General features: G+C 40.3%; 1 pseudogene; it reads right to left on the minus strand.

Annotated features, from left to right (window-relative positions):
* Positions 1-4,523: 4,523 nt before the first annotated feature.
* Positions 4,524-4,935, minus strand: LOC149119420 (vesicle transport protein GOT1B pseudogene; annotated as a pseudogene).
* Positions 4,936-22,404: the final 17,469 nt, after the last annotated feature.

Consider the following 22,404-nt stretch of genomic DNA (forward strand, 5'->3'; position numbering starts at 1 on the left):
TTAACCCTAAAATATGTTGAATTTCAAGTCTTTTATTTGTGTTCAAGGGGGCAGAGCTGTTTAATTTCTTGGAATTTATTATCATAGAACAAAAAGGCTTCCTTATGATACCACAGTATTTCAAAATGAAGAATTTTTAAAGATGTTATTTATTTATTTGAGAGGTAGAGTTACAGATAGAGATAGGAAGACACAGGGATAAAGGTTTTCCATCAATTGGTTCATTCCTCAAACAGCCACTATGGCTGGAGCTGGGCTGATCTGAAGCCAGGAGCCAGGAGTTTTTTGGGGGTTTCCCATACAAGTGCAGAGGCCCAAGTGCTTGGGCCACTTTCCACTGCTTTTCTTTGCCATAGCAAAGAGCTGGATCAAAAGAGGGGCAGGACATGAACCTGCACCAATATAGGATACCAGCACCACAGGCAGAGATTTAGTTTACTGCAAAACATCAATGGACCCCATAGGCAGAATTTTAAACTCCTGAGTCTCATAGAAAAAAAATGATAGCAATTTGAAAAAGAAACAATTTTCAACTTTCTTTGGAAAAAAAATTGACTTCATATAACATGAGACTTTGGAAAAAGCTAATCTACAGCTGGACATGAGAGTGAAAAGATTATTTTTAAAAAGAGCATTATGCTTAAGATTGAAATGTGTTATGATTAACATTTACTTCTTTAGAAATTATTTTACAATGGACTTATAGCATGTGATATAAATCAGTCTCAACAGAATATTCTCTGGGACATTTGCTGAAGATTTATATATATATAAATATATATAAATATATTTATTTATTTTTTTATTTATATATTATATTTATATAATATATATATTTATATATATATATATATTTATATATTTATTTATTTTTATTTATATATATTTATTTATATATATATATAAAGCTAGTATTCTGGGAGTGCTAGGTGGTATTCTGCTAGACAAGATTTATCAGAGGGGATCTTGTCTAAGAGGAGATTGCTGTCAAATGTGCATGTACCAGGCTGAAGCCAGAAGTGAAGAATGCAATCCATGTCTCACACTTAGGCATAAGACTTACATGAGACATTTCCACTGCCTCCCAGAGTCTGCAAGTATGAATAAGCATTGTTCAAAGTAGAGACAAATGAGACTGTCCATTTCTTTTGTCTTCATGAGATGCTTAGAGGACAATCTATGAGAAAGCTGGAGGGCCAGCGCCACAGCTCACTAGGCTAATCCTCTGCCTTGCAGCACTGGCACACCAGGTTCTAGTCCTGGTCGGGGCACTGGATTCTGTCCCGGTTGCCCCTCTTCCAGGCCAGCTCTCTGCTGTGTCCAGGGAGTGCAGTGGAGGATAGCCTAAGTGCTTGGGCCCTGCACCCCATGGGAGACCAGGATAAGTACTTGGCTCCTGCCATCGGATCAGCATGGTGCGCCGGCTGCAGCACACCAGCTGCGGTGGCCATTGGAGGGTGAACCAATGGCAAAGAAAGACCTTTCTCTCTTTGTCTCTCTCTGTCTCTCTCTCTCACTGTCCACTCTGCCTGTCAAAAAAAAAAAAAAAAGCTGGAAATCAGTGCTCAAGAGTGGTTCCAGTTTGCTGCATCTATTCACTTATTTCTAATATGCATATTTGATGTGAAAGTGACCAATCCAGCTCTCTGCTATGGCCTGGGATAGCAGAACATGACCCAGGTCCTTGGGCCCCTGCACCCACATGGGAGACCAGGAAGAAGCACCTGGATCCTGGCTTCAGATTGGCACAGCTCCAGCCATTGTGGCCATTTGGGAGTGAACCAACAGAAGGAAGACCTTTCTCTCTGACTCTCCCTCTCACTGTCTGTAACTCTACCTTTCAAATAAATAAATAAAATCTTTAAAAGAAAGTGACTTTTCACATTTTTATCAACTGTTTAAATTGAAGAGTTTATTTTCTTACTGTTGATTAAGTTTTTGATAAATTTTAAATGCAATTCCTCTACTGTTTCCTCACATGGCACTTGTCTTCCACTATTTGAACTGTATCTTTTCAAATATTCATTCATTCATTTATTCATTCATTCATTTGAAAGGGATAGCAACACACATGGAGAGAGAGTGAGAGTGATAGCGCAAGAGAGAGAGAGAAAAGAGGAAAGAGGAGAGATAGGGAAATATCTTCCATCTGCTGGTTCACTCCCCAATGCCCATAATAACTAGGTCTGGGCCAAGCATAAGCCAGGAGCCAGGAACTTTATTCTGGTCTCCTACATGGGTAGCAGCAACCCAAGAATTTGGGGCAATTTCTGCTGACTTCTCAGGCACATTTCAAGGAGGCTAAATGGTGATCATTGGGACTATAAATGTTGGCTTTTATTTCTGAGGCAGGCATTCTGAGTATGCACTGTCATGATGTCTGCAACTCTGAAGTGGTTCACAGAAAATGCACACATAAATAGATGAAGCAAAACCCACAAAACTGTAGCAAGTATTGAACTTAGTGAAGGTGCATGGGTGCTCATTGTGTTCTCCTTACTTTAAAAAAATTTAGGGTGTACAACTTCATACATTTCATATATACAAATTTGGGAGCACAGTGTTTCCCTTCACCCTATCCTCCCTCCTGCCCATACTCCCACCCTTCTTCCTCCCTCTACTATTTCTATTCTTATTTTTTTGTTGAAAAGGTATCTCTGTTACAGTGCAACATTTTATAAGAAATACATGTCTACAAAGAAGTGAAACAATATAGATGTGCCTTACATCAACAGATACTCTTCTTACTCTGAAAATAATTGACCCACTGTAAATGATATGAATCAGTCAAAAATATGTTTAACAGAGTCCTACAGGGCACCTATATAAGACAACACTCAATGTAGATATATTTGACACTGTCCAAGTGAGGATATTAATTTTTGAAGAACATTAGACACAACTTGAGGTCTTTTATTCCATGAACGATTGAGGTAGGAGTCTCCATGTATCGCCATTTTCACAGATACATCTTAAGTCAAATGAAAGTTCCCAAAAAGACAGAAATCTCCAAAACTGAACCATCAGACTATGTACCAAGTCTTTCTTTCTTTAGATGAACAAGGTTAGGAATTCTACGTGCATCAGAAGATTTACTAAAGATAATACAAGTTGTAATATAGTTTGTAGACATGTTTGTAAATAATACCACAAATTTCAATTAGGATTTTATGTGTTAAAAAGCTTTGAAAGTGTTTAAAAATAAATAGCACAAACATTCATGATAAAACAAATAGTACTGTGCCTGTTGAAATGTGTTTCCATGTCTATTATAAAAGAAACAATTGCTGTTTCTTGCTGTCAATCAGCAACTTCTCACCTTTTTTTTAGTGTCATATTTTTAGGTAACCATGGCCAGTTTAATTCTAATAAAATAACCTTAGGATGTGAACTTAAAATATTTTTTCCATTTCCTTAACCCAAAGAATGATCATATGAAGCATACATCATATATACTCATTTTTGTATATTATGAAAAAGGTGAAAATAAATGAAGATTCAGATTAAATGAACTGCTTTTAATAAGTTATGTTTAACATTTTAATATGTTATATGTATTAAAGTAAACATTATTAAAAGTAAATTTTAATTAATTAAAAACAAAATAGTAAAGCCACTGCTAAAATTAAAAAAAAAAAAGAATGAAGAAAAACCACATCATGATGTAGAAAAATCTACTTGGTTTGCATCATTTGGTATCATTAAGTAGAAGAATATTTAATGAGACAAGTTTCATAACAGACCTCTTCATGGTCAAAAATGCTTTCTATTAAATATTAACATGTAATGAAGGATACAGAAACTCAGGAGTTCAGACTCCAAAGAAGCATCCACACTTCCAGAGTGTGTGGTTGACCAGAAAAGTGCTTAGTCAGCTGTAATTTAGGAAGTAGGAGAACTAATAGATCTTTGCCTATTCCAGATAAAAAGACTATTACAAAGTTCAGATTTACATCTGGCTGTAAAAAACTAAGATTCAGAAAGACCATAAAAGTTTTATTTTAACCACATATTTACAAAAAAAAAAGCAATTCATACATGAAAACTGGGTTTCCCTTGGCTTTAATACATCAAAAGGACATAATCTAATCTAACTCATGCAACACTTTCAAAGGTACAATGCATTGGAAATATATTTGCCATTGTAGTGGACATTTCTACAAAGCAAATGCCTATGGGTGCTTCTGAACTTGCAAAAAAAAAAAAATCAGGCACCACAGTTCTCAAAGATGGCTGTGTTTCATACATGGTGGAAACAATGAAGACAGCCTTCAGGAGTCTCAATACCCATTGCAACACGATTTCCTCTCCCTCAGTTTGCTTGCTGACTTCCGGTCACTTGATTAGAAGGCCTGTTTTTTCATTGCTTCTTTGCTAACTGCTGTTGGTACTTTGTAGGCTATACATTTTAAACTTATGTAAAGAACATTAAAAGCTACTTCATGAAATTTAATTTTGTGCTGAATATTCTTCAAAGAACTTTATAAATAATATTTTAAATGATTCTTCAAATTCACTTTTTGTTATATCATATTGTTGCTTTCTCCAACTTTATTCACAAATGATCTAGTTCCAGGTAAATTTCAGAGGTATCCAAGCACTGGCACTCTTCTAATAAAGCCAACCACCACAGGAAAAGCCCCTGAACAAGAGAAAGAATCCATAAGTTTTGAAAAACACACCTACCAAAGGCCAACTGATGAGGACTACAAATACACCACCCAGGAAAAATCCAGTGGCTTTCATTTTATGTGTTTGAAAGAAGAATCTGAATATTCTTTCTAAACCAATTACAAAAACCAAGCCAGCCACAAACAAAACATTTCAATAGGAAGTAACACTTTGTCAAAAAAAGAACCATTCCAATGAACAGGAAAAACACTCCAAATCCTGTAATCCCATTCCAATTTTCTGGGTGTCTGTTAAGGAGATCATGGCTGTGGTGGTAAGGGCAGCAGTGGCAGCAGCTCAGAATGCCAATGGTGGGAAGCTGAGTCAGGAGAAATGAACCCATTTTTATTTGTAATCTCAGATTCAAATGGGCACTCAACACTGGTGAGTATTACACTATACTTCCCAAGGACATTGGTTTCTCCACTATCCATGTTACTTTTCCAAACCCTTTTCCTCCTCAAATTTGTATCAACCCTGACTGTCCCTTACTGTCTACTGATGACCTGGCTCATACCTCATTGAGCAAGTATAATGAATGAGTTGGGAACTCTAATATTCCTACCATGCAAGACACCTTCCCCACATATAAATTCTACCTTCTCTCTCCTCTTTCAACAGATGATGTGTTCCTAATTCTATAGGCTTCTCACTTGGGTTTTGGATGACACCCTCAACTATTTCTGCACAAAATTCCCCTCTCTATTAAGTATTTATGCAGAAAAGAAGGAAGGAAAGAAGGAAAAAAAGGGAGGAAGGGAGGGAGGAAAAAGGAGAGGGGGAGGAGGGAGGGAAGAGAAAAAGATGTTTCCTTGATCACACCTCCTTTAGAGTTACAACTTCAATTCTCTCCTTTCTTTCCCTAAAGTGCTTTCTACAGTCATTCTTTCATTCCCTCACTTTTTATCCTCTCATCAGTCTGCTCTAACTGGACTTTATCCTCATCATTTCATAGAAGCTGTGCTAAGCAATATCGCCAACAACTTCAATCTTGTCTAAGTCAATGTCACTTCCCTGCCTTTATCTTAAACTCGCAACAGCATTCAGCTGTTTTGCTACATTCTTCTCCTTGGACCATTTTCTTTCTTTTTCTTTTTTTTAAGATTTTTTTTTTATTTACCTGAAAGGCAGAGTTACAGAGAGGCAGAGGCAGTGAAAGAGAGAGAAAGAGAGAGAGAGAGAGAGAGAGAGAGAGAGAGAGAGAGAGAGAGAGAGAGAGAGAATCTTCCACCCACTGATTTACTTCCCAAATGGCCACAACACCCAGAGCTATGCAAATCTGAAGCCAGGAGCCAGGAGCTTCTTCTGGGTCTCACACACAGGCGCAGGGGACCAAGGAGCTGGGCCACCTTCTACTGCTTTCCCAGGACATGACAGGGAGCTTGATTGAAAGAAGAGCAGCCGGGACTAGAAGTGATGCCCATATGGGGTGCTGGCACTGCAGGAGGTGGCTTTAGCCAATATCCCATGGCGCCAGCCCTGAAACATTTTCATTCTCTTATTGTACCACATTATCTCAGCATTCCCCTCCTCATTCTCCTCTTCCTTATTATTTTTTGTTATTCTTCTTGCTTAACTGTGTATGCACAGTTAGTTCACAACATTAGATACAACTTTTTAAAAAAGATTTATTTATTTGAAAGGTAATGTTACACATAGAGAGAGGGACAGACAGAAAGGTCTTCTAGCCACCGGTTCACTCCCAAATGGCTGAGTGCTGGAGCTGTGCCCATCTGAAACCAGGAGCCAGGAGCTTCTTCTGGGCCTCCCATGCAGGTGCAGGGGCTCAAGGACTTGGGCCATCTTCTACCCCTTCCCCAGGCTGTAGCAGAGTGCTGGATTGGAAGCGGAGCAACTGGGACTTGAACCAGTTCCCATATGGGATGTCAGCACTGCAAACAGCGGCTTTACTCACTAGGACACAGTGATGCCTGACTTACCAATCATTTTAAGGCTGCAGGAGTAGGGAGGGGGTGGTGGTTTCTGAAGAATTCACAAATGCAGCTCATTCAAGTAAAGTGCTCCCACCCCACCGCACCACTATATACGTTGTTTTTGTTAATTAAAGGTTCTGGTGAGTTCTAAGCTGGCCAGCAGTGACTCAGGAGGCGAGCTTGTCTCTTTGCACTGCTAGACTCCAAAGACCTCAGTATGCCCAAGTTCGGAGTTCACTGCGCCTCACTCACCCTTCCTCATCACCAGGACGCCAGCTCCCAGTGCTGCCAGGAGGCGAATAGTAGCCCCACGGGCCCAGGAGCACAGATGTCCACCCAGAGCCCACCCAAAAGCAGGCCCACCTCCGGTGTCACCTTCAGAAAGTCACTGTCTCCTGCTGCTGGAGACTACCAGGCCCCGTGTTGCAGAGTTCCTGGTTCGCCTGCCCACTAAGGAGGGAAGCAGAGGCACAGCTGTGCTTTCCGGAAATCCGCTCAGCTAGGGGGCAGAGATTCCCCAGGCTGGGGGAAAGGAGAGCCTGAGCCTGCCTGCGCCATAGCTCTGTGGCCTGGAAAAATTCATCGCCTTCTGCAGGCCTGCAGGTTGTGGCATCTCGCCAGATGGAGCTCTAAGCGGTAGCTCAGATGTCAACAGCTCCCTGGCTTCCAGCCAGTTCGCGGGCTTCAGTGCCCAGCACCAGCTCAGGCTCTGCCCCTACCTTAGGTCTTCAGCCAATCATCGCTCTAGAAGGGCGGGGCTGGCCCCGAGAGACCCGCCTCCACGCCAGCGGGCTGCATGAGGGCTGCGGGTTAGTAGTCTGTGTGTGCGGGGACTGGTACCGCATGACACCAAGAGTGTGGAAAAGCTGGAGAAGATGAACTGGTCCTCGTGAGTACATGCGGCTTGCTACACACGCGGCACTTTGGGATATCCTGTAACCTGAATGTCTGCAGAAAAGCCAAGTGCACAATACAAATTTACTCTGGGAAATTGTATCTATGAGGGCTGTGCTCGCTTTGTGAGTGTGGACACTCGGGGAGGGCTTGCAAGGAGGCAGGTGGAGCGGCCTTGTGTGTGGCTGAGAACCGTTTCATCCCAGGAACCCTGGCCACGCTGTGCTCTTGATCATCCTGTGCTGCTGCTGGGGGGAGGGGGTGGGCGTGACATCGTTTACCTTTATTTTAAAATCAAGATTGATATATTGAGGGTCCTTGTCTATTTAGATAAGAATTCTAAATATTGGGTTTCTGTAAATGAGAAAACATGGTACAGTCTAGCATTTACAGTGTGAGAGAAATACACAGGAAGGTGAGGGATTTACCAAGAGGAAGGGGGTCAGAAATTGAAAGCGGCTGTGGCACACCAGGCTTTTCCAGGGAGTAGACCAGAGGCTGCAAAGGAGAGAGAGCATGTGGGCAGGAGAGCAGCGGCGGGGCAGCCAGAAGGCCCCACAAGAAGAGACGTGGGGTGAACAAGGGCCATGTACAAGCCTTCACAGTCCAGAGCCACGGGGAGAGGAAAAACTGTGCAGGCGGGAATGACCACAAAACCACGTGGTGTGGGCAGACAGCGGAGGGGCTGCTAAAAAGCTGTGTGCCTGGAGGCTTGGGAGGGCAAGGGCAGGCCAGAGGGCTCCATGCTTTCTATGCACTCCCCAAAGGGGCGTGATTAGTTGTCTGCTTGGCAAGTTGGGAATACAGGTGGAATACATAGGGGTTGGGGCCATAGTTTTCCAGCTCATGAATCTGATTAACTTAATCTTGTATGCCTGCTCATATCAGGGGACGTGCTTTTGCTGGCTGAAGACTTCCTTTTGAGTCCTTTCTCACTTTTTCATGATAAAGCCGTTCTCACACAGTCATGACTGTGGAACAAATCATAGTTCTGCAGTGTCTTCCTCAAAGGAGTGTTGTGGGTCAGAGGGGTGCGAGGCTGGGGCCAGTCGTCACTCATCACTCCCTATGCATGGTCTCTGGTGCATCCAGGACCGAAGGTGCAAAGCAATTAACCTTGCAAAGAAACTGCCACTGTTTGTGGGCCAGAAATAGCATCTTTTTTTTTTTTTAAGGTTTTTTGAAAGTCAGAGTTACAGAGAGGGAGAGGCAGAACAAGGGAAGTCTTCCAACCTCTGGTTCACTCCCCTAAATGGCCACAAGGACCAGGGGCTGGGTGAGGCTGAGACAGGAGTTTCTTCTGTATCTTGGACTAGGGCTTAAGGGTCCAAGGACTTGGGGCATCCGCCACTGCTTTCCCAGCTGCATTAGCAGGGAACTGAATTGAAAGTGGAGCAGCCTAGATTCAAACCATTGCCAATATGGGGTGGGTGCCTTAATTCATGGTGCCAGGTCCCATCATCTGCTGTTTGGACTGTACAATATATTAAGATATCTTTGTGATGGGGATGGTGCTGTGGTGTAACAGGTAAAGCCACTGCCTGCAGTGGTGCATTCCCATATGGTGTGGGTTCAAGTCCTGGCTGCTCCTCTTCCAATCCAGCTCTCTGCTATGGCCTGGGAAAGCAGTAGTAGATGGCCCAAGTCCTTGGGTCCCTGTACCCATGTAGGAAACCTGGAAGAAGCTCCTTACTTCGAATCAGCACAGCTCCACCTATTGCAGCCAATTGGGGAGTGAACCAGTGGATGGAAGATCTCTCCCTCTCTCTTTTGCTCTCCTCTCTCTGTGTACTTCTGACTTTCAAATAAACAAATACATCTTTAAAAAATGATATCTTTGTGATTTTAAGGTAGTTCTGACCTTTACTCTTAACATTAGTAGTTACAGTCTGAGGAACTGAGGAAACTTCAGTAATTCAATGCTGAGCTTAAATATTAGGTCGATAAGATTGCTACTTGTTTTTGTCTCATTTGGTTTGTCTGTAGCTACTAGACAGCTTTATTGGATAAAAATATATTCAGCTGTAGTTGTGCTTTCAAACCTGTCTGCTTAGTGATTTTTTTTTTTAAGATTAAAAGATTGGAAGACATGATTGAGTTATTTCTTGCAAAAATTCTTCCACTCCTGGGAAGCCCAAAACCAGCAAGAAAAGCAAACAATAAACTTTCATTAATTAAATTGAGAATCCTGTGCTCACAAACCTGAACAGCTGAGCTGGAAAGGGGACCTGATATGTACCCTCTTAACTGCAGAACTTCTCTTGCAGGCCTCCCCCAGAGGAAGCACTGCTGTGGTCAGAAGGATTCGAGGAGCTGCAGGCCAGCAAATGTGAGTAAACCTTGAATTTGATTTACTGAAAATATTGTGAGAGTCTAGAAAGGTTGTGTCCCCACAACAAATGAGCAGCTCACAAGAGGAGAAATAGACTCAACAGTCACAGGAGCCTAGAACATCTTTTTAACCCCTTATTTCTTAGCATATTGACTCCAAGTGGGGAAGACAAATTAGCCTTAAACAGCACAGTGGCTGTGTTCTCGGTTGAGCTTGAGTCTGCTTTTCCATTGCATATGTTTACAAGATGCTTAGTTCCGAGAGAATTTGTCATTCCCCTGTGGACTTTTTTTTTTTTTTTTTGCATCAACAGCAAACATAAGTATTTGTCTTTGTACTTAAGCATTTTGCCTACTGGCATCTTTGTCTTTAAGATTTGTTAAAATTTTATGTAAGTTATGTAACTTTCATGTATTTCATATGTATAGGTTTTGGAACATCATGATACTTCCCACTCTATCCTCCCTCCCACCCATTCTCCAATTCTTCTTCCTTCGCCATTCCCTTTCTTAATTTTTTACAAAAAGCTAATTTCAGTTTATTTAATGATCATTCAGTTAATCCTACACTAAGTAAAGGAGTTCAACAAATAGTATGAAAAAAAAAACTGTTCCTCAATGAAAGAGACATGCTGTAAGTAATTATTGATTCTCAAAATGTTCACTTCACTCCAATGCATTACATTTCAGGTACTCTATAAGTTACCTCAGATCAGGGAAAACATAGTATCTGTGTTTTTAAGACTGACTTATTTGACTAAGTATAATGGTTTCTGGTTGCATCCATTTTGTTGCAAAAGACATATTTTTTACAGGTTATTAGTAATCCATAGTATATGTGTGTATATATATATATACATATATATATATATATATATATATATATATATATATATATATATATATATATATATATATATACCATAATTTCTTTATCCAGTCACCAGTTGATGGAGAACTTGATTGATTCCATATCTTAGCTCTTGTGAATTGTGCTGCAGTGAACATGGTAGAACAGATAAGTTTTTCATAGGCTGATTTCTTTTTGTTTGGGTAAATTCTAGAAGTGGGATGGTGTATCATATGATTGGTATATATTCAGATTTCTGAGGTATCTCCATATTGTCTTCCATAGTGGTTGTACCAGCTTACATTCTCACCAGCTGTGGAATAGGGCACCTTTCTCACCACATCCTTCCCAACATTTGTTGTTTAATTTCTGTATGAGAGCCTGTTGAGGTGAAATATCACTGTGGTTTTGATTTGCATTTCCCTGATGGTTAGTGATCCTGAGCATGTTTTCAAATGTCTGTTGGAACCATTTGAATTTCCTCTCTGGACAAATGCCTGAAAAGTCCTTTGCTCATTTCTTAACTGGATTTTTTTGTTGTTATTGAATTTCTTGAGCACTTTATAGATTCTGGATATTAACCCTTTATTAGTTGCATATTTCTTCCCATTCTGTCAGTTGCCCCCTTCACTTTGCTGAGTGTTTCTTTTGCAGTGCGGAAGCTTCTCAGATTAATATAATCTCACTTGTCAATATTTATTTGATTGCCTGTGTTTCTGGGATCTTTCCAAGAATCTTTATCTGTGTCAATGTCAAGCAGAGTTTCCCCAATATTCTCTAAGAATTTGACGGTATTGGGTCATAGCTTCAGGTCTTTGACCCATTTTGAGTGGATTTTTGGGTAAGGTATAAAGTAGGGGTCTAGTTTAATACTTCTACATGTGGAGATCCAGATTATCCAGCACATTTTTTAAGAGACTGTCTTTGTTCTAGGTTTTCATTGTAGCTCTGTTGTCAAAGATAAGTTGGTTGTAGGTGTGTGGATTGACTTTTGGAGTTTATATTCTGTTCCATTGGTCTACACGTCTGTTTTTGTGCCAATATCAGGCTGTTTTGATTATAACTGACCTGTAGCATGACTTGAAATCAGGTATTGTGATGCCTCCAGCTTAGTTTTTGTTGTATAATATCTCTTTAGCTATTCAAGGTCTCCTGTGTTATTATGGAATTATTTTTATGGAATCACTTTTTATTTTATGGAATCATTTTTTTTTATTTTTATGGAATCATTTTTTCTAGAGCTGAGAAGAATCTTATTGGTAATTTGATTGGCATGGCATTGAATCTATGAACTGCTTTTGGTAGCACAGGTGTTTTGATGATGTTTTCTTCTAATCCATGAAAATGGAAGACTTTTCCATTTTACTTATTCTACTTATTTCTTTAATGTTTTGTAATTTTCATATCAATGCTTTCACTGCCTTGGTTAAATTTATTCCAAGGTATTTTTTGTAAGCATTGTAAATAGGATTGATCTTAAAAGTTATTCCTCAGCCATGACATTGTCTGCTCACTGACCTTTAGGGCCCTTGATATGCTAGCTCCACTGCATGCAGTGCAGTTTTAGTTCTTTCTCACCACTCACAAATCATTGCAGTGGCCACTCCCTTGGGGGCAGCATCCTTGATCTATTGAGATGGATTCCCTTTCAGATGTTCTCATAGCACCGTGTTCTCTGGAGTCACATGTTCCCATTAACTTCCATGATCATTTGATAATTTGATGTCTGTCCCCACTAGACTGTGGCTGCCAGGACTTGTACTTTTTCCTGCCCACTGCTGCATCATACCACTGAGCATGGTACCTGCTACAATGGAAGCAGTGCAAATCACTGTTAAATGTATGAGTGTTTAATGATCTTGCAGACAGACTTTGGTCAAGCAAGCAATATCTACTAATGCACAGAGAAATAAGGACAAGATTTTAAGAGCCGCATGGACTCAATTGTCTGAGAATATCTGCAAGACATCTTCCTTTTGTTAAAAAAAAAAAAACACTCATGCTCGTCACATTATGACTTCTGGGCTTTCATGGAATGAGAAGTCAGATGATAACAACAGAAACAAGAGTTTGGACTTTCAGGGCTGCTAAAAGCATATTTTCTCACGTAGTATTTCCCAGTGTTCTCTAGTATGGAACAAGCTGAAATAGATTTAATATGAGAAACCACATAACCCTGCAAGTATACACTACATAATGTTCCTGTCAATTTCTTCATTTTGGTAATGTTTTGTCACTCTGTTTGAAACAGAAATGTTTTAACATAGAGTAATTTCATACAGGCACTCTGAAAAAACAAATAGAACAGTTTATGTTATCTGTCATGACATCACTTGAAACAATCCCCAAAATTTTCACTGGAGCATATCTCTTGTACAGGTGCTGTTATTCAACCACAATATTTTACTATTCATGGTTCAAATTTCTATCATTGTGTTGGAGAGAAGAGAAACAGTAGTGAATTTCTGGGACATGACAGGTATCATAGATGGAAGTGTACAATATATATTTGGGTGGTGTGGGACAGGGAGGTGCCTACCCTGTGCCAGGTGTCACAGTATTTCTAACTTTGTTTTCCAATGTAAGCCCAAAATTGCAGCTAAAGGAGTTAGCCTAATGTTATAGAGCATCCCTGCCATTGAATCAGTAAGCTTTGACATGTACAGATTCCTCAATTCTGGCTTAGATGCTTTTTGACAGCATAAGAAAGTAATTTACTACATGGTGACTACATTTTTTTTTCCTTTTTTTTTAAAAAAAGATTTTATCCATTTATTTAAGAGGTAGAGTTACAGACAGTGAGAGGAAGAGCCAGAGAGAAAGGTCCTCCATCTGCTGGTTCACTCTCCAAATGGCCACAACAGCCAGAGCTGAGCTGATCTGAAGCCAGAAGCCAGAAGCCAGGAGCATCTTCTGGGTCTCGCAGGGCCCAAGCACTTGGGCCATATTCCACTGCTCTCTCATGCCATAGCAGTGAGCTGGATTGGAAGAGGAGCATCCAGGACTAGAAGCTGTGCCCATATGGGATATTGGCACCACAGGCAGAGAATTAATCCACTGTGCAGCAGTGCTGGCCCAACCACACAAATTTAACCTGATTTTTAACATCTTAGTTAAGGTGAAGCTTGCAGTCAAACTTCACCTTAACTAAGATGTTAAAAATGTTAAAATGTTAAAAATGACTATTCAAGGTGACTGTAACAACTCAAAAGAGCCTCTTCTTGGCCTTACAGATAAAAAGAGGAATCACCTGGAGTAAGAAATGCACTGTAATCTGAGGAAATGGCATTAAGCAAAGGTCTGATTTTTGGCTCATAATCCATCATGACCAGACCATACAATATTTGGAGATAACTCATCTCAATGCAAGTTTACAAAAATAATTCATGGAACTATTTTTATAACATGTAATTATATAATGTAATATTAAATTATAATTATTATGTCTTGCAAGATAGTCAGGACCCGTTGCTCACTGATGATATCATTAATTTATTGATTGGCTGAATGATGCACGGACTCTTTAAGATTTATTTGAAAGAAAGAGTTATACAGAGGTGGGGCAGAGAGAGATCCTCCATCTGCTGGTGCACTCAATGGCTGGAGCTGGGCTCAATTTGAAACCAAGAGCCTAGAGTTTCTTCCAGGTAACTGTAGTAGAGAGATGTATTGGAAGCGGACAGCTGGGACTGGAGTCAGAGCACATATTGGATGCTGGAACTGCAGGTGGCAGCTTTACATGCTATGCCACAGTGCCAACCCCCAAAAACTCTTAACTGAAACTGCATGCCCTTGGGGCCAGTACTGTGCAGTAGCTGGTTAAGCCACCACCTGCAGCACTGGCATCCCATATGAGCACAAGTTCGTGTCCTAGCTACCCCACTTCCAATCTAGCTTCCTGCCAATATCCCTAGGAAAACAGTAGAGGATGACCCAAGTGCTTGGGCCCCTGCACCCACATAGGAAACCTTGAAGCTTCTGGCTCCTGGCTTTGGCTTGGCCCAATCCCAGCCAGTGTGGTTATTTGAAGTGAACCAGCAGATAGAACACCTCTCTCTCCCTCTCCCTTTCTGTCTCTCTTTCTCCTCTCTCTGTATTTCTGCATTTCAAATATATAATCCAATCAAAAATGTATTCTCTGGCTGCTGCTGCAGCTCACTAGGCTAATCCTCCACTTTGCGGCGCCGGCACACCGGGTTCTAGTCCCGGTCGGGATGCCGGATTCTGTCCCGGTTGCTCCTCTTCCAGGCCAGCTCTCTGCTGTGGCCAGGGAGTGCAGTGGAGGATGGCCTAAGTGCTTGGGCCCTGCACCCCATGGGAGACCAGGGTAAGTACCTGGCTCCTGCATTGGATCAGCGTGGTGCGCCGGCCACAGCGCGCTGGGTATGGCGGCCATTGGAGGGTGAACCAATGGCAAAGGAAGACCTTTCTCCCTGTCTCTCTCTCTTTCACTGTCCACTCTGCCTGTCAGAAAAAAAAAATGTATTCTCAAAATGTAACTGCCGGTGCTGTGGCATAGCAAGAAAATCCACCACCTGCAGTGCTGGCATCCCATATGGGCACCAGTTTGAGACCCAGCTGCTCTGCTTCTGATCCAGCTCTCTGTTATGGCCTGAGAAAGCAGTAGAAGATGGCCCAAGTCCTTGGGCCCCTGCTCCAAAGGAACGAGACCTGGAAGAAGCTCCTGGCTCCTGGATTTGGATCAGCCCAGTTCTGGCCATTGTGGCCATTTTTGGGAGTGAACCATTGGATAGAAGTCCTTTATTGTTCTCTGTCTCTCTTAATCTGCCTCTCATTAACTTTGCCTTTCATATAACAAAATGAATCTTTAAAAAACGTGTAACTGAAAACAAATCATGTAAATATTCTAGGTGGGACTGAACAAAAATATCCTCAGGCCAAAAGCTATTTTCTCCAGAAGAGCCATTGAAACAGTAGCATTGATTTTGTTCTGCTTGTTTACGCTCCAATGTGAATTTGTTCTTTCCCCTTCATATATTCACCACCTCATCAAGGCTTCATTTGTGTCATGCCAGTTTTACTTCCTAGTATTGTGTATTCCCTTGAATTAGATTCTCTTCCAATATGCCTTAAATATGGAGTCAGATTTCTTTTTTTTTAAGATTTATTTATTTATTTGAAGGTCAGAGTTCACAGAGAAAAAAGGCAGAAAGAGGGAGAGAGAGAGAGAGAGGCCTTCCATCTGCTGGTTCACTCCCCAGTTGGCTGCAATGGCTGGAGCTGAGCCTATCTGAAGCCAGGAGCCAGAAGCTTCTTCCAGGTCTCACACACAGGTGCAGGGGCCCAAACACTTGAACCATTTCCTACTGCTTTCCCAGGCCATAGCAAAAAGCTGTATTGGAAGTGGAGCAACTAGAACTCAAACTGGTGCCCATTTGGGATTCCAGCACTGCAGGTGGTAGCTTTCCCCACTACACCCCAGCATCAGCCCCAGATTTCTTTCCATAAACACCATTTTACCATATATTGTTCTCTATTAAAATATTTCTGAATTACCTTAGAGCACTGGATTTAAGTTAATGAATAAGATTCTGATGATACAGAATTAACTTTCTGGTTAACCAGGTGACCATCACCCCTCAGTTACTTCACTCTAAGGGAGTTGGCTGGATCCCTAAAAACACTTCCAGCTCCAAAATCCTGTCTGGCTTTGGATGTTCCTTAAAGTCTGTCCCTACCCTGACAACTTTATTTTTTCCCCAAAAGTATCTAATATAAAAACATAGCTTCAATGTTTTTGCTGTTTATTCTAATTGGGAGGGCAGCAAATACTGCTATAAAAGCCATTAGGATTTTACTCTTGATGACCTTCTGTCTGGATTGTTCCCCTTTCCCTTAATCTTCCCTTATCTGATCCATTCTTCAAGATCCAGCTCATCTTCTTAAGGCACAATAGTTCATTAATCTCTGGCCTAAGCTCGCATGCAAAATATACTCGTCGACTGCCTACTCAAACAAGGCCCTACTGACACCCAGAGGAATAAAAGAAATTCCTACCCATGTGGAATGTACAATCTTGTGGGTTCAAATGTCAAGAACAAGTTACCAAATAAAGCAACAAGGTAGTTCTAGATTATGACAAATGCTTGCAAGAAAAACAAACTAAGTGATGAGGCAAATGGGAGACTTGATTGCCTGGGAAGGCACATTCTATATGCTCCATGAATTTGTATTGACTGAATAAACTACAGGCTCTGCCTTTTAATAACAAATCCTTTTTGAATAGGATAAATGTGAAAGTTATTTTAGCTAGGTCACAACTTTCTCTTAGTTCCAAAACAATTTTTGCCTATAAAAACAATATAACCAAAATATAATATGTGATATTTTAAAATTAGGAGTCATTGGTTTATTTACTTTTTAGAATTTATATATGTAATGAGAACAGATTTGATGTATTTCATATATACAATCTTATGAACATAGTGATACATCTCATCCTCCCTTTCTTCCCTATCTCCCTCTTCCTTATTCCAAATGGTCACATCTGCCAGGGCTGAGCTGGGTTGAAAGACACTAGGAGAAAATAGCTTCATCTGGGTCTCCCACATGGGTGCAAGGACCCAGGGACTTGGGCCATATTCTGCTGCTTTCCAAGACACATTAGGGAGGTGGATTGGAAGTAGAGCAGCTGAGACCCAAACCGTTGACCATATGAGATGTCAGTACCATCCACAGCAACTTAACCCACTATGCCATAATGTTGACCCCTTTTCTTCATTTGAGTGGTTACAGTTGCATTAGAGTTTTCATTTTGTTGCCTGTAATTCATTGCTATTTTATACAAATACTACTGAATTTGCTTGTCTTGAACTCTAAGACCTCAATGGATTTATTGGTTTCAGGATTTTATTTTTGTTGATTCTTGAATTTGTTTTGCTTTATGAAGACAATCATTTCTTTTGCAAATACAGGCAGCTGAATGTATAATTGTCATCTTAAACCCTGTCAGATAATTCTAACATCTCTGCTTTCTCATTGTTGGTATCTACTTATTGGGTTCATGCAAGTTGAGATTTGCCTGGTTCTCGGTATGACAAGTGCTTTTCTGAGTCTGAGTGAGTAATTATGATGAGAACCTACATCCTATTTAGCCAAACATGCTGCAGCTGGTTTGGGATGTGCTTTTTCTATAGAAGTGGTCCTGCTTTGTTCTCAGATTGGAGGTAAATCCAGGTTCTGTGCTGGCTTATGTTGACACCCAACAAGGAGAGACAACCCCAGACAGATCTGTCTTGTGAGGCTGCTCCTTTCCTGATCATTTGGTTTAGGAAATAGAGCTTTAGTTGGGGCATTTTTTGTCTTTCTCCTGGCATTTCTGGGTTACCAGTTGTTGGGGCCCAAGTGTGACATATATTAGGCAAAAGGACAAGCTAGAGAACTTTCCACCATCTCATCTCATTCCTTGGGTCTAGTCTCCGGTTGTTTGTCCTTCATCTCTCTATATTTCATCTTTTTTTCTTTTTAAAGATTTATTTTTTAATTTGAAAAATGGTTACAGAAAGAGGAAGAGAGAGATCTTCCATCCATTCGGTCACTCTCCAAATGGCCACAACACTCAGGGATGGGCCAGACTGAAGCCAGGAGATGGAAGCATCTTCAAGGTCTCCCTTGTATGTGGTGGGGACTCAAGCATTTTAGCCATCCTCTGCTGCTCTCCCAGGCACATTGGTAGGGAACTGGATAAGAAGCAGCTGGAACACCAACTAGTTTCCAGATGGGATGCTGGCATTGCAGGCAGCAGCTTAACCCACTATAACACAATGCCGGCTCCTACATTTCAGACTTTCTATGTTTGTTTCCTCCACAATGTACAAATGTTTTAGTTATATTCAAAGGGAAGAAATAGTGAAAAGTGTGTGTATTCCATCTCCAAGGAAGTGAACATCTCTACCATTTTTTTTTCTTTTTAATATTTTGATTACCATATTTCAACAAATTGGTTTCTTTTTCAATCCTGCATTTTCGTTTATGCGTTTCAGCGTATCTGAATCATCAGATAGTCATAGTAGCCTACACCTCAGGACTACTATCTAAGAGAAAAAAATTTAAAGAAGATCCAAAGGAAGCAACACATAATTATATCCAAGAGTAAATGATTGGTTCAGCCCTTTCTTTAGAGCACACATTAGCTCTTCTAATTTCCAACCTCAGCAAGGCAACTTGGAGAAGGGAAACTATAACCAGAGACAGGGTGGTGGCTTTTTGTAAAGATTCATTTATTCATTTGGAAGGCATAAGTACAGAGACAAAAGGAGACAGAGAGAGATAGGAGAGAGAGAGAAGAGAGATCTTCCATCTACTTGGTCACTCCCCAAAAGGCCGCAATGACCAGGGCTAGGCTAGGCTGAGGCCAGGAGATTTTTCCAGGTCTCCCACATGAGTGCAGGAACTCAGGGAATGGCACCATCCTCTGCTACCTCCCAGGCTCATTAACAGGAAGTTGGATTGGCAGTGGAGCAGTCAAGACTCAAACCAGTGCCCATATGGAACGCCAGCACAGCAGGCCATGCCTTAACCCACTATGCTGGAGTGCTGGACCCCCAGAGTTATCCCTTTAAGAGGGATGGGAGCTGTCCATCACAATTCAAGGCTGTTGCCCAGAGGACCCCAGTCCTCAGACCTTCCTTCAACTCCAGAACATACCACCCATCACTTTGGTTGAAAAGGAAAGTTAGCCCTTCAGCTCATCGTTTGTGTATGGGCTTGCAGTTGTCCAGCATAGCTCTGTGTCAATGTGCTCCACTGGAAATCTCTGCAATGGCCCAGGAAGGCAAGCCTTGCACTCCACAAGGATGTGGGTCTTTGTCACCTTGATATAAAGTGGTGAGGCAGAAGGAAAAATCCACCCACTGCCATGTTACATTCCAGTTTACATCTATACTTTCACAGGCTGTGAATTCCTCAACAAATATAAACTTGACCTTAATTTTCTTTTCATGCCCAATGTTAAGCACAATAAGAAGCACAAGTTTGATGACCCATAGAGTTCTGTAAATGAACAAATGTAGAATCTATCCCATGGAGAAATGGTATATATTAGGACTTACCAAAGATTATCTGCATATTTCTATTTTGATTAGGAAAATATTCTTGGATTACTAAAACACTATTAATCACTTCCTGGCTTTCATTACCAATTTTTTCTAATTTATCCATGAATACTAACCTAAGCTTAGGCAACAAAACGTATGCACACTTTCCCCATTTCACACATTAGCTGGCAAAGATGACATGCATGCTGCTACCTCCCTACTGCTCTAATGAATCACATGAGGCTTCCAAGTCAAATAATAACAATGCTACTCCCCTGCTCCACTTCTCAACTCAACCCTGAGTCAAGGAAGTACATCCTGGAACAGTGTGCATAGTAGCATACTAAAACAAGATTGATTTAGTCATCCTGCAATGACTGATTTTAGAAACAGAAAAAAGACAGAAATCTTAATCAGTCACATCAATCTTTAACCCATGTAACCCTCATCAACAGCAAACTCTTCCTGAAAACAATTAACAATACTTTTTTAAAAAATTACCTATGTGTTCACTAGTTACTAATTAGAATTAAAATAATGAAATGAGTATTACCCAGAGATTGAAATGAAATAACTAAGAATTGGGAAATAGTTCATAGCACCAGGTATGCCAGCTTGGAACAAAGACATTCCATATCTCCTCTCAGTGCAGGGCTTGCAGGATAGCCTATAGACAGTCATATAAGATAAAACTGCACTTGTCTTCCTCCAGCCTGTGGCAAAGAAGGTCCACAGTGAATCAGATAGCTGATTCTGTCAGTGAGGCTGCTGATGACAATAATGAATGAGTAACCCGCTGTAATGCATCATCAAAGATTCAGGAACCACTGAGGAACTAAGAGATTGAGGTCTCAGAGGGGATACTGTCTGCACAACCCAGACAGACAAGGAAAGAGAATGTTTAAAGACAGATAGATTAATATCAGATCTTAAATAAAAGTATTTGTGAGCTCAATGAAAATAAAACAACTTTTAAATACAAAGACTTGAAAGTACAAAAATATTTAGATAAATTATAAATGTAATGTGTACAAACCATGACTGTTGTAACTGATAAAATTTTAAAACAGTCCTGCTTTGCTGTAGCATTAGCAAAGCTACATAAAATTGATAGCTGTAGTATCAAATTAAGTTGCCCAGAGAGATTAAACTTCTCAATGGATTGATTGCATTCCTAACCAGACTGTGTGTGTGTGTGTGTGTGTGTGTGTGTGTGTGTGTGTGTGTGTGTGTGTGACTGGAGGTGGGTGGCAAGGTGATTAACCACCTTTTAAATAACTAAAGATATAAACTTGGATTTACAATTATATTGGTACCTTAAAAACCCAGAAAATAGATAGAGATGCCAAGTAAACCTCAAAGGGTGAGAGTCAGTGACCAGTGCTCCTTTTCCTCCATACAATTTAGGAGAATTCTGGGTTGCATAATAATCTCTTTACTATATAACAAATGCCTTTATCTTTCACCAAATTGTTATACTTTCCAATTTGAATTTCTCCTTCTGATTATGTTCAATTTGCAGTGGATAATATTTTTGTTTTACAAATTTAGTTATTTATTCGAAGGCAGAGTTACAGCAAGAGAGAGTGAGAAGGAAGAGATCTTTCATCCTCTGGTTTACTTCTCATATATCTACAGCATTGCAGAGTGGGCCAGCCCAAAGGCAGGAGGCTGAACAGTGGATAATCTCATTAGTCATTAATTTAAAATAGAAAGGTTTATTGACATATGCTATGATAAAATCCAATAAAAGAAAAAAAAAGCAATAAATATTGCTACCTTTAATTTTAGTTAGTCTATAAATATTGTATAACTACAATATATAATATATACTTTTGTACAATATTACAATATGCAATACCAGGGATATACTATCAGAAATGAAGCTACTGATACTCAATTATTATAAACAAAAAAATTGGTAGCTATACTGATTCTGAACAATAATAGAGTGATTCTATTTTTAAATTTAAACATTTTCATGAACTCAAATGATTCTTTGTAGCTCCTAATAAGCCCTGGCAGTCCTATGTTGTTTAGCACTTCATCTTCAGTGCCAGCTTGATATTACACTGCTAACAATGCAGTAGAATTGAAGACCTGACAGTCACAAAATGTGTCACAGTCATGTGAACCTTACCTTAAGATAGGAATGTGTAGAATAAATTCTTTAAATAGAAAGATGGCCTTCTTATGTTACAAGGGAGAAAGAACTAGAGAGATAAAATGACTTGCTGATGTCTCTTAACTGTTTTGGGGCAGAAATAAGATGATTTCTAAGATTCTGACCACTTCCCTTTATACTACTGCCTCAACTAGATGAGCCCATAATTTTAAGGACATCGAACTTAGGCACAATGAATTCACATGGATTTTTTAAGGTTGCGTGACAAAGAAGTATCAAAGTGAAATGTAAAAATCATTGTCCGCATCTTTCTCTCTTCCCAATCCATTATGTAAGTTTGATTTATAATTATTCATTATTCAAATATCATTTACAACCAAGAATTATTTTTGCTGAATTTAACAATGAAACTGCTTTTAGCCATTAAGTTAGTCATTTTATTGGAAGACATAGACATGGGTTTTTTGTTTTGTTTTGTGTTTTAATTTGAGAGGTAAAAAGACAGGAAGAGAAGGGGTATTCACCCTCTGGTTCACTGCTCAA

The sequence above is a fragment of the Oryctolagus cuniculus genome, chromosome Y, assembly GCF_051225735.1.
Source record: "Oryctolagus cuniculus isolate XC-2025 breed Fujian yellow rabbit chromosome Y, ASM5122573v1, whole genome shotgun sequence".
Lineage (NCBI taxonomy): Eukaryota > Metazoa > Chordata > Mammalia > Lagomorpha > Leporidae > Oryctolagus > Oryctolagus cuniculus.